Source organism: Odontomachus brunneus, unplaced genomic scaffold, assembly GCF_010583005.1.
Source record: "Odontomachus brunneus isolate Ranch 3 - 2012 unplaced genomic scaffold, Obru_v1 Obru_scaffold_071, whole genome shotgun sequence".
Lineage (NCBI taxonomy): Eukaryota > Metazoa > Arthropoda > Insecta > Hymenoptera > Formicidae > Odontomachus > Odontomachus brunneus.
This window is the reverse complement of record NW_022639521.1, coordinates 677,247-690,396: the sequence shown is the minus strand read 5'-3', so window position 1 is coordinate 690,396 and position 13,150 is coordinate 677,247. Positions and strand designations below refer to the sequence as shown.

Genomic DNA, 13,150 nt, shown 5'->3' with positions numbered 1-13,150 from the left:
GAGAACTCTCTTTGTAAGCTTGGATCTGATCACTGAAGTTTAAGGTACTTTAGGCACTCAAAGATATACTTAAGAACAGGGAGATCTAATTAATTAGTAATATAAATCCTTAAATTTATTGAACAATATTATTGAACAATAATATTTTCTTACTTATTGTTTCTGCTGTTCAGTTGCCAAAAAAATGTGTAGCTAAACCTCCTTTGCTTTATCCCCTCCCCTTCCCTCCTTTTCTGTGTATATCTTTAGATCAGACTCACATATGTGCTCTTTATTCTCTTTCTCTCTCTCTTCGCCTCTCCTCTTCCCCCCTCTCTCCCTCTCTCTCTTTCTCTAACTCTCCGTACGCGAACGGGAACGTTGATCCACGAGAACAATTGGTTTGATTCTCGTATTCTGTTTGTCTTCTCTAGCATCTCGCATTTGTATTTATTATGTTAACACATTTCTTATGTTTGATATTCTTATATCTGTTGAATTCTGATGAAGCTCGAATACAATCTTATACTCTATACTGTCGACATAATGTATTATCGTGTTATTTCTACATTCGGATTCTTACAACTGTATCACGATGTGACTGTCGAAAAACAGTGTGTACCTGCACTTCGCTCTCACTACTTATACAATAGGAATGTCATCCCTATTGGCCGAATTTCTCACACGTTTAATCAGCACGCGAGAGCGCCTAATCAGAGTGAGCTTCCTTATCGCTCGCATCGGCTTCTACAACACGAGCTCGACGTTGTCGCTTCTTGGAAGTGATCGCGTACGTAGATTATTTTTAAATCCTCTGGATTTAAGAATATATAATTCACAATATGTTATTTGTATCCACCAAATACTTTTTATTCTTTAGATATTCTTTAGATATTTTTTCTCGCAAATACGTACAAGTATAAAATAGCCAAATATAAAGGAGAAAAAGAACATTAAAAATTCTTTTATACCGAAATAAAAGTCTTGCAACAGTTAATAAATGCATTTGGTTGAGCGTTTCAGTGCAATATTTGGTATAAATATAGTATGAAATATAGTAATAATTAGCAAACATCTGATAATAATTATAAAATAAGTAGTAAAATAAATTTTTCATTTGCTTAAATTAATTAATTGGTTTCACAAATAATTTGATAATAATTATTAAACAGTTTGATTGTTATCAAAATATTTATTAACTTCATATATTTACCATACAATGTAATAAATATTACTAAAAAATATGGTTTTGTTTAACAAATTACTTGATAATATATACTACATAAATTAGCAACGATCATCAAGCCTTAACAATAAATATTAAGACTTGCTAAGATTATTTGTTAATACTTATCAAATGATTTAGTTATATTCATCTACACGTTTACAGTTAAAACTATATTTTATTCAAACTATTTTATCAAAATCTGCCCAGACAACATAATGTCTAAAATCGGGACATAAGACGTTTTAAAGATAATCTTTAAGACTCCTTAAAGACATTTATACGTAAATTTCGTCTGAAAGACGTCTTAAAGATGATCTTTAAGACGTCTTATGTCCCGATTTTAGACATTATGTTGACTGGGTGGTGCTTATTGTCCAGGCTTGATTATTAAAACGTTATTTACTATTTACCGCTTGATTACCCAACCTTTTTCAGTGTACATGTACGTTTTGCATATCATATGTGTAATGTGCATGCGAATACTACATATATTCCACAAGATTAAATGGAAGCGCCCGTATCCGGAAAGGTGGGAACACTTCCGCCTAATATTATGGAACGTCGATTAGCATCCGTGCGCGGACGTGCACGGCACGGCGCGGGATACGGAACGGACGAGTGTAAGAGGACCTTTGAAGGCAAACTTTGTACACGCGATCCCGATAAGTGAAAGATATAACACTAAGTAGAGGAAAAAAAAACGAGAGAAAGGGAACGATATTACGCTATCGGTGGAGTTATCCGAGTGTTCGGTTGCGCGCGCGATCGAGGAAGGACCAGGAACGACGTGTCGGGGATATTAGCGTGCGTTCATCATCGAGAACGATCGATGCGCGGACAGAGGCGCTTCGACGACGCCGACGACGACGACAACGACGACGACGACGACGCGCCTCAGCGGCGCGATTTAAACTGTTTACCGCGTAAACCGAAGAATTACCATGCTCCTTAAACGAGCAACGGTGTATACGGTCGATCGCATATACCGTATACGGCGCGGCCGATTATCGCGATGTAGCCGCGTCGGCGGCGCGGCCGAGTTAAGAAATAAATCAGGGCAACGGTTTGGCATTAATTGAGCCGCATTGTATAACAGCGCGCCGGTGAAATACGCCGCTCCATCGATTTACGATAGATAAAACATACTTTATGGGGATGTTTCCAGGAGGGCAGCCAAGTTGTTTACAGCTCTCGCGGCGCTTCACGAAGGATGAACGAGGCGAGAGGAAGAAAAAGGCGCGCGGAGCGGCAGAGATCGGGAGGAAGAGGAGGGCGGAGGAGGGGGGAAGGGGGGAGGAGGGGGTAGGGAAAAGGACGAAGGCGAGGGCGTGAAAAATGTCTCGCAAGCGTACGAGCGGGCGGGCGGTAAAAACGCGAGGATTTCCGCGGGGATTAGCGGCGTAGGTTTTAATTTCCCTCCTTCGGAATCTTCGGGTGCGTTTCGTGTTTTATCGCGTGGGCAACGATCGTCAACTGCGTCGTAGTAACGTGGAGAATCCGCTTATCTCGCGGAAGAGGTATCGTTCTTTATAGGCAATCCTTTGAAAAGTTATTTTTGAGAGATGTTAACATTCGTTAACAGAAGAACCACGTTCTAGTCTGTTCCGAATAATGTCAATATAATTTTTTGAAAAATATTCTGGAAGATATTAGCATTTGTTAGCAGAAAACCACGTTTTAGTCTGTTCTGGTTAGAATATATTTGCAATGTTGGGGAAGAAATGTCAAACTACCAGAAATTCTGCATCATCGGGTTAAAAAGATATGCGATCTTAATATATTGTTGTAACCAGGGTTGGGAAAGTTATTTTTTAAATGTAACTAATTACAGTTACAGTTCCCCTTGCTGAAAATGTAACTAGTTACAGTTACAAATTACTGGCTATGAAAAATAACTTGTTACAATTACAGTTACTCAAAAAGTCGTTACTTTTAAGTTATTTTCTTGAAATGATTGTTAATTATTATTGTAAATACAAAAATCTTACATTTTAAGCTTTACTAAAATTTTAAATTTTTTCTGAAAATAAATTTAAGAAATTATTACTCTAAGAATTTTTTATCTCAATACTTGAAGTAAAGAAATATAATTTAAGAAATTATTACTCTAAGAATTTTTTATCTCAATACTTGAAGTAAAGAAATATTACATATTTCAATTATCAAAAATTATAATTATTTCGGTGTATAAAAATGTTATTTTTTTAATCAAAAGGTAAATAAAATCATTAATAGTTTAAACTTTTGTAGTATTTATTTATTTTGCAGTATTAATTTATTATAATGTGTATTTTATTTATTTTAAAATTGTTATCTAAATCTTTACTTTGTTCATGATTAAAGTTTGACAAAAATTTTGTTATATTTTGTATAATATAGCCAAAAATAAATAAGTTCTAATATATATAGCTCTAGCAACTTAAATAAATTTTATTATATTTAATATAAAGAACTAAAATATATAACGAAAAATCGTCTTTATTTTGCACTTAAAGGTTTTTTTAATCTCTCTCTCTGGCACACTGGGATAAAAAACGACCAAACAGCAGCTTTGCCTTTTCGTTACGTGACAGGCAATTAAAATTAATGGTTTAACGCCTCATATCGAATCGAATTTAATACAATATTGTCACTTTATGTAACTTAAAAATCATAAAATATAATTTGTTGAATTTGCATGATCGATTCTTATTATCACATTGTGACAATCATCTTATTCCTATTAGTTTGCACTAGATAATTAAAAATCGGGTGAGATAGGAAATGATCTTAGTGTGCCAAATTAGGGTTAATAATATAAGCACAAAAATTAGTTCAAACGTATTCTAGATATGCAGATGTTCGTAAATTTGGAAACAACTTTACTGATTGATTTTTAAAGATCGTGTCTCTTATGAATAGTTTATATGGTTCATATTTATCAGAACGTGGAAATATAAATACGAAAAAGAGTTATCAAAATTTACTCTAAACAATATGTCATGTAAGATGTAATATAAAAAATTTTGTATAACTTTTAGCAAATTTATTGTTACATCAATATAAATATAAATGTACATTATTTTATGATGCAAATTTAATAATTAATTTAACTATTTTAAGTTTAATATTAATTTAATTTTAACAGAGTATTGTTCATGCAACTTAAGAATTGTAAAATGTAATTTATAGATTTGTTGAATTTCCATTATCGATTGTTGTTAGCACGTTGTAATAATTATGAAAGTCTATTTTACTACCTTTTGGTTTTCACTTGAATGACGAAGTCACTATTATGACTTCGTATATAGTATGTTTTATATTTTTTGTAGCTTTTCGACCTTTCAATAGTTTCACGTTTTATTAACCATTAATAAGAGATTGTTGAGAGCTTCAAACCACGGAACTGTTAAAAGGTCAAAAAGTTATTTGCAAAAAATACATAATATCTGCAAAATCATAGTAGAATGCACATCAAAAGATTGTGCGCAGAGATAGTTTCTCAGTAAAGATCCAAATATAAGTTTGGAACTACTAACTTTTGTGTTTCTACTATTAATTTATATAAATCATAGTTTATATATTTTGCATCCTTATCGGTATACTGAATTCCTTTAGCCTTTACGTTTTCTCGCAAATGTGTAACTTTGAGTCTTTAAATTTCATCTAGCTTTTTAAAGTTTTCTTTTTATTGTTATTTACTATTAAATAAATGCGAATTACCAAAATATATGGTAACAAGTTGAATTATGAAAGTTTGTATTATCAAAATTTTAAATTTGGATTAACCCAAATGTGTGTGATAATAAATTAAATATATTATCAAAATTTGTGTAATATGTATCAGTCGCGATGATATAAATGCGGTAATTTTTACTATTAGCGTGTTATATAATTCAACAAAAGTTCTCTTATATATACAGGTTTTAATTTTCCTTCCCGATTGTTTTGTAGCCAATTGATTTTTGTCAAAAATGTTGATACAATATTGTTTTGAAAGGGACTGTAATAAACTTAACTATATGCCGCTTAATTTGGGTAGCTACTTCCCAAAAAATCTTAAATAGCAATACACTGAGGGAAAATTTACCTTAAAACCAAAAATTTCTTTGATGGGTGCCATTTATATATTTATTTAAATCTTTTTATTTAAATAAAATAAATTTTAAATTCTTTTTATTTAAATAAAATATTGTTTACCTGATTTAAGTAAACAATATTTGGTTTAAATAAAAAGAATTTAGATTTAAATAAATATGTTAATAGCACCCATCAAAGAAATATTTGTTGACTTTAATTTTTCCCTCAATATATGAGTCAAATAATATATTATTTCAAAAGTATTTTAATTCTCTTCATAACCTTGTTTATTTTTTCAAATTTGAGTGAATATTTTTTGAAAAATCGCATTTGGAAATTTTTGATGCGACAAATTGAAAATTTACCATTTCAAGGAAGTTTATTTTACTAAACGTTCAAAGTACCATCCATTAACTTCAATATAATTATAAAATCTTTGTTTAAAATTACTACGAACATTTTCAAGTATTTACAGTGTTATCCGACAACACTTATTCACTGTAATACGATGGGTAAATCTTACCCAAAACTTTCAAATACGATTTTTATATACACGATTGAATATATATACATTCAATATAAAAACTCTCAGCATACAACTCAACAAAGATTCTCTCTTCAAATAGCACTTTCAATCGAGGCGCGAGTCGTTTTCACTTTTGCGCCCGCGAATAACACTTACTTAGCTGTATACACGGCGTAGGATATAAATCGCGAAAGTTCCTCGGCCGATAAGGCGCGTAACACGAAAGAAGCCCGACATACCAAAGGATTTGTTTGACTTGGCTCGAGCCCCGCGGAACGACACTCCAACGTGAATTTTCGTAATTTTACCCGCGCGTATTCGTAGCGCGCATTCGCACACTTTCTCTCCCCTCTCCCTTCTGTGTTTCTCAAACACACATACATACTTATATAGAGTCGCGGCGGTATTGCAACACGTTACGAGTTACGCGATAGACGCGCATGGATGCGGCGTACGGCGATGCGTATGTACGTGCACTTAATGATCCGTGTGCCGCGGGCACTCCCCGCTCCTCCCGTCACGTTAAAGCCATATATCAAACGGCTAATTAATGCCGCGCGTAATTACTGCCTATCATAATGCGAGCGAAGAGCCGCGGTGGGGAAAGAGAGAGAGAGGGGGGATGTATGTGTGAGCATCCCTCTAACAGACCGGTGAGAGGCATCCTTCGGCGCGGAAAAACGCTCACAGGCCGCGATCCCGCTCGGCCACTCCCGATTATCCCGCGGAGCTGCACTTACAATCGCACTCTCTCGCGAGCCTGGAGAGCCTGTGGGAGTTATCCAGTTGAGCTCACTGCTACAATTGGATCGGGAAGGGTTTAACCCTTTCGCTGGGGGAAGCCATGTGTGCGCTTGTATATAGGCTCTCAAAAAGTAATCTCTTGGTGGCAAATGACGTTTATACACGATACTGATAACTGCTCTTGTCACTTGCAAAAATCGCGCATACGTAGCAGGCTAAACAGTACGGCCAGAAATCTCGCCCTGTGGCACCGGTAGTATTGAGAGGGGATGACGCACACAAATGCACACATGTGCACTCTGAAATTAGTTTGGAGCGGGCACGTTTGTTGTGTGCGTCATCCCCTTTCCGTATTACCGGTGCTACTGGGCGAGATTTCTGGCCACACTGGGGTAAACTCGGACAAGATGGCCATACTTTTTTAAAATGCAAAAAGAATTCATTTCTTATTGTTATTTCTTGACAGGGCATGGAGATATCAAAAGTGGAAAATGTAAAAATGAAACATTCAATGGTGTAGATTCTCCTGTTATCTGTAATATCGCGAGTATATATCGATTCAATAGCGCGAACACGTTGGAGAGCACTGCTAGGCCAAAGTTGCTGGGCTAATGTTGGCTATGCGTATCGTTTATGTATTTATTATGAGAAAAATAGCGGAAAAGGAATCACAAAATATTGACATAGTTTAATCTATCGTTGGATCTATTAGATGTAACTCAATTTTTAGTTACCTCTAATTTATCATTAAAAAACTTGTTTCGTTCGATCTACAGATTCGTCGAGTTGTCGTGCTGGCAACGTTGATTTACGATCGAAATGTATGTAATTATTCTTGCAAAGACCACGAGACAGAGCGAGAGAATCTCATCGTACATTATGTAAATTCGGATAAGATGATTATACTTTTTCAAATTGCAAAAAAAATACATTTCTTATTGCTATTTCTTAATAGCGTTTAGCACATTACTTCACTGAAGCCTACAGTACATAATACCATCAGAGTTAAAAGGAAAATTCGGTGAAATAATTTATTACAAAAATATCAAAACATGAGCATTGGCCATCTTATCTAAATATTTAAGACAAGATGACCACAAGGAATAGATGATCCATACATATTTTATGTTCAAGATTCTGTACCTGATAATTATTTTATAAAATAATGAAAAAACATAATTTGACATATTTATTTTAGTATAGGATATTTAATACATGTTATTTGTGAAAAATACACATATAAAGTAGAAACCTCTAAACAAAACTTAAATTCTAAATTCAATTTTTGATCATATAAAACATATTGCGCATAAGATTTAATTACTGTAATATTGAAAGTAATTTTTGAAAAATAACGGTTTTCGTTTTATAAATGTTAGAATAATAGTGAGCCATCTTACCCAAAATGTAAGTGAAAGGCGGTAATAGTACTTACAAACAAATAGTGAAAACGAAAATAAAAATGCATGTTATATTACAATTTACATACTTACTTTATGTGTTTAACGTTGATTACAATAGCTTAACTGTAATTTATTCGACGTTACAGCAAATTTTAGTGAACACATGAGAAATTTTACAGGTAGTCGAAAATAAAAATATAGTATAACATTTATAATCTTGCTATTTAGAAAATGTACATACACTACCTATAAATATCGATTATCTTTGTGACTGATTACACAAACATAATGTTTTGCAATTATTAGAGAAATTATAGCCTATGGCTATCTTTCCGGTATAGCCATAATACCTGAGTTTATCCTATTTCGAAGAACCCAGAAATTGCCAAATGTCTTTCTTACATGCACAATCGTATCTTTTTTTACAGAAGATTTTTTCTACGCGTGAAAATCAAAGCTTTTATACAACTAAAAGTTAAACAATTTTTCCTAAAAGTTACAAAATGATTTCTGAAGTTGGCTTCCTTTAATTTTTACGTGCGATTTTGACAGCAAAGAAAGATGCTTGAATGTTTTTTCCACTTTGAAATACTAACTGCTTAATATAAAAATTTCTTATTAATTGAGTCAGTATTTCAGAATTGGAACCATAGAAGTTTCGTACGAAAAAACTATTTTGGGCCCAATAAATAGTCGTGACTAGAATATTTAATGTTATAATCATTCATTTTTTTAACGAATAAATTGTTTTTTAAATATTTAGCCTATTACACCCAAAATTTACTATTTTTGTATTTACTTATATAAAAATACAGCACCGAAACATAAAAAAAATCATTCCCTATTACTATTTTCCAAAAGGTTATGTACGTGTCCTTAATTTTTTAAAATTTCTCTTTCTTTTTTCTATTTTTTATGTAACATAATGTAAGTGATTTAATTGAATTTTTAATCTAATGTAGATTTGAATGAATTTTCGCGTGGGGATATTTGATCTAGCCGCTTTGTTTCCGATGCCGCGTCCCACTGGATGACTCGCGAATATCGCCTCGCAACGGATGATTTTCAGTTAAGGCAAGCCGCAGCGAAAGGGTTAACCTTTAGAAAGAGGTGGCGAGCAAGGTAACATGGTGATGGAATATTTCCGGGCAGGAGAGAGATGCACGCGGAAACACAGATCGACGATATCGGTCCCGTTACGCGGTCCGTCATCTGCGAGTTTCCGTCGATCGTACCGCGAATTTCTAAGGATCCCTGTCCTCCCAGCCGTAGGTAGTTTCAAGTACCATACTGGCACGCTGGCTACGGAATTTCCTCGCGACCGTTATCGCGCCGTCATCTTCGTTTTATCCCTCGGTGCGGCATGCGGCGCCGCCGAAATTCTTAAGCGCTCTTGAACGGTTTTCCAATAATCTATTTTCGTGTAAATGCTAGGCGACATTCTGCCTTGGTTCCCGGCAACCAACCGCTGCGCGGCCGCGCTAACGCCGGGCACGGCCGAGGTCGCGAAATAATCAACGCAATCGTACAGCCGAGCACGCTGCATGTATATACAAGGTGTCCTAAATATAAATCCTATTGCACGATACCTTAATAGCGTATTCTGAAGTTCTTAATTGGAATCCAAAATTCTAACGTAAAAATGTGGAGGAAAGTTTTGTATTATCTTTTAAGGACGATTTAAAGGGCAGAAGATGGAGAAAAAACTTGATATAACATCTTTTGTTTATTATTTTGGATAATCAGTAGTGGAGGCGTAGAATTTCGTTCAAAGAAATAAAGAGATAAACAACTTTGAACCTGACCAAGCTTGATATTGACGGCAGGATTGGGAAGTAACTCGTTACTTGTAACAAAGTTGCGGTTACAGTTACATTTTTTCGATAACTGTAACTTAACTTAGTTACTTTTTTCCCACCTGTAACTGTAACTTAACTTAGTTACTTATTTTTAGTAACTTGTAACTTTTTTAACAGTTAGTTTAATAGTTATTTGGGGAACGTAAAATAAAATTAAAATTATATAGTAATCGTATATTAATTTAATAATCCAAATAACACAGACAATTCAAGAAGAATAAAAAAGAATCCAGTCGCATATCACCGATTCTGAGTTCATTTTCAGATGCAAAAACAATTCTTCAGAGTTTAGTTCAGTGAAAAGAATTATTTTTGCATCTGAAAATCTGAAACTCAGAATTGGTGACATACGACTGGATTCTTTTTAAATTCTCTGTGTTATCTGAGAAATTTATCAACGTATTTATGGAGCATGTGATTAAATTCTTTTATCTTTACAAGATTATCATTAAATTTTTATTATATTAAGTACAAATTTGAAATTTGTTAAGTGAATAGACTAATTAATGTGATAGATATTAATTATAAAATTCAATTCTTACATTTTAGTAAAACTTAAAATGTAAGATTTTTGTATTTATAATAATAATTTACAATTATTTCAAGAAAGTAACTTAAAAGTAACAACTCGTTACTTTTTGAGTAACTATAACCGTAACGAATTATTTTTCATAGCCAATAACTTGTAACTGTAACTAGTTACAGGAAACTGTAACTAATTATTTTTAAAAAGTAATTTTTTCTACTGTGATTGACGGTAATTGCGAAATCCAATACCATAATTAAACAGCCTTCTCTAACGTCTTAAGACTTTCACTTATGTGAACGAACTGTCCATTGTTTATCATGTTAATTTTCCAAATTTTTATATTGTATATCTTAAAAATCTTAAGAAAATTATATTGTATATCTGTAAAATTAATAATTCAATTCTTTGTACATCTTTGTATAACTTTTAGAATTCTATTCAAGTATATTCCATTTGAAATTAGCTAAAAATGTAATTTTGTTATTCATTTAGCTTCCTGAAGTTTAGTTAGAAGATTGTCCCTCTCATTGGCTTGAATAATAGGGATGTTTCAAAATTTTTGTGTTCGAATTTTTTATTTCAAGTAAGCTCCAGCTATTCAAACTCATATGATGGTTTTAAACATGCTGCATTTGTATATTGTGCTCGACTATTTCTCGACAACGCGCAAAGGATATTTGACTAATATTAACAGTTTCGATCGTCCATTAACCGATCGACTATCGCTCATATATGTCGCGCCTAAATACCTCTTGACTGTCCGTCGAAGTATTTATACTGCCGCGTTACATCGTTCGAGTTAGTGATTGCAACATTGCCATGAAATGCATCTGCGTTGTGATCGTTTAAATGTGAGTGAGGTAAAAAGAAATATCTATAAAAAGAAATATAAGAGAATGAAGAAGCTCTTCTTATTACACAAATTCAGCAGAATTTTTTCTTTTTGTTTTGCGCATGAACCGAAAAGTATTCCAGTCAGAATTAAAATATTCCATAAAAAACAATTATTTGTACAATTCAATGATACGAAATAATCTATATACAAACATTTGTATCTTTTTTTTTTGGTTTGCTGTTTGCCTAATTAAAAAAAAAATACAAAATTAACTTAATTATCTAGAAATGTATAACGAGAAAGTTCACTGGGAGAACTCTCTATATTCTCTATATTCTCCACTATATTCTTTTGAAGGGATTCTTTCTCGCGTTTCTTTTTTTGTTCATAAAAAGTTGCTCTATTCACCAATTTATTGTAAACGGTAAGTGCTTTTGTTAAGTAGATCGTATATCTCATAATTCTGGGCAATGAATCCAGTTCATCCAGCTAGAATTACTTGATTGACACGTTCGCTGTCGAAGTAATTGAATTATGTTTAATTATATATAATCTAACCCAACAGAATATTATTATATAAGCATCAATCCATCAAATATATCAAAGGAACCACTGTCAACTACATACAAAATATATGAACACATAGCGTACACAAACGTCAATGGTGCTGAGCGCAAATTCAGTATGACGTAAAAAGACATTATTGGCGAACGTGTTAACACGTTGATTATCAAGTCGCCCACTTATATTGAAGTGACGATTGAATTTCCGCAGGAGCTCCGTTTTTTCATTCTGTTTGTAAATGGTTTTATTTACTTGCATTAGGCATAATTTTGCTGAAAGTACTTACTAACCTTCTACTGACCAAATTAATTCCTCATGTTTCAAAAATTTGTCATGTACATGAATGTTCAAAATTGAAGTACTCAACACATATAAGGTGAAATTTTACTTTTCTAATTTTTTATTTTCCCAAAATATGTTTGTGACTCTGAGATCACGTTGGACATCGCTGCCAACGTAAAAAGACAGCCATATTGTGACTTTCATGTCACATCGGTTAAGACAGGAACAACATTGATATTGAAGATAAATAATGATGAAACTGGATTGTGACTTCAGAGTCATAGTGGATAGTAGAGGGTTAAACAAATATCTATTAAAATTCTCGAGATAAAAAAATCGATTCCCTTCTCTTCAAGGGGTGTGAGACGAAGTGCCCGTTCATTCAGTCGTCAATCTAGAAGTCAAAATTTCTGTTCAAGGAGACAAATATGTGCGACTGCCAGGGTTCAAAAATTCATAAATAGCTACCAGTTCTGAGCTACTCGTTTCTCGGTTTACGCGTGTCGGAAAGCTAGCTGCACGAAAATCCGGAAGTAGTCCGTCAATTATCGATCCCGACCTATCATCCGCCGATCTCTGCTTTCGATCGAAGAATCCTCATCGATCTACCTCACAAAAGCCTTCGCCTCCTGTACCATTACTCTTTGTACCGATCTATGCGATCATCCCCGTTCTTTGATCAATCCACCTTCGCGCCCTTAGCTGATCCGCAGGAATCTCACGAATCAATCATCTATCTCTATCTCTTATCGACCACCCCTCGCGGACTCTCTCGCACGATCCTTTCGCTCTGTTTCCACGTCCCCGTCGGCACGCACGTGCGTCTAGACGCACGTGCACGTCGGCAGACGCGGTTTACTGCCCCCGCACCGTCGGCACTCGTTTACGACACCGTATAGTTCGTGCAGCACCACCCCCGCACCCGTCCCCGTCGCCACACCGCCGCGCCGACGTTACCGCCGTATCGTTTCCGTCGCGTATCAGTTTAACACGCGTACTTACGTATCCCACATAAGCGCGCGTATAAACATTCGCTCGTGTCTGGCCCGGCGCGGAGCGTGACCTAGACCGAACGAATAAAGCATCGGCAATGCGTCGCGGCGCCGCTGATGCGTTTTACCTCCCCCCCCCCCCCCCCCCCC

General features: G+C 34.6%; 1 long non-coding RNA gene across 1 annotated transcript; it reads left to right on the top strand.

The window, feature by feature from the left end:
• Nucleotides 1–543: 543 nt before the first annotated feature.
• LOC116846911 lies at nucleotides 544–2,467 on the top strand. Its single transcript, XR_004378620.1, has 3 exons — nucleotides 544–769; nucleotides 1,643–1,827; nucleotides 2,373–2,467. It is a non-coding gene; the product is annotated as an uncharacterized LOC116846911 (long non-coding RNA).
• Nucleotides 2,468–13,150: the final 10,683 nt, after the last annotated feature.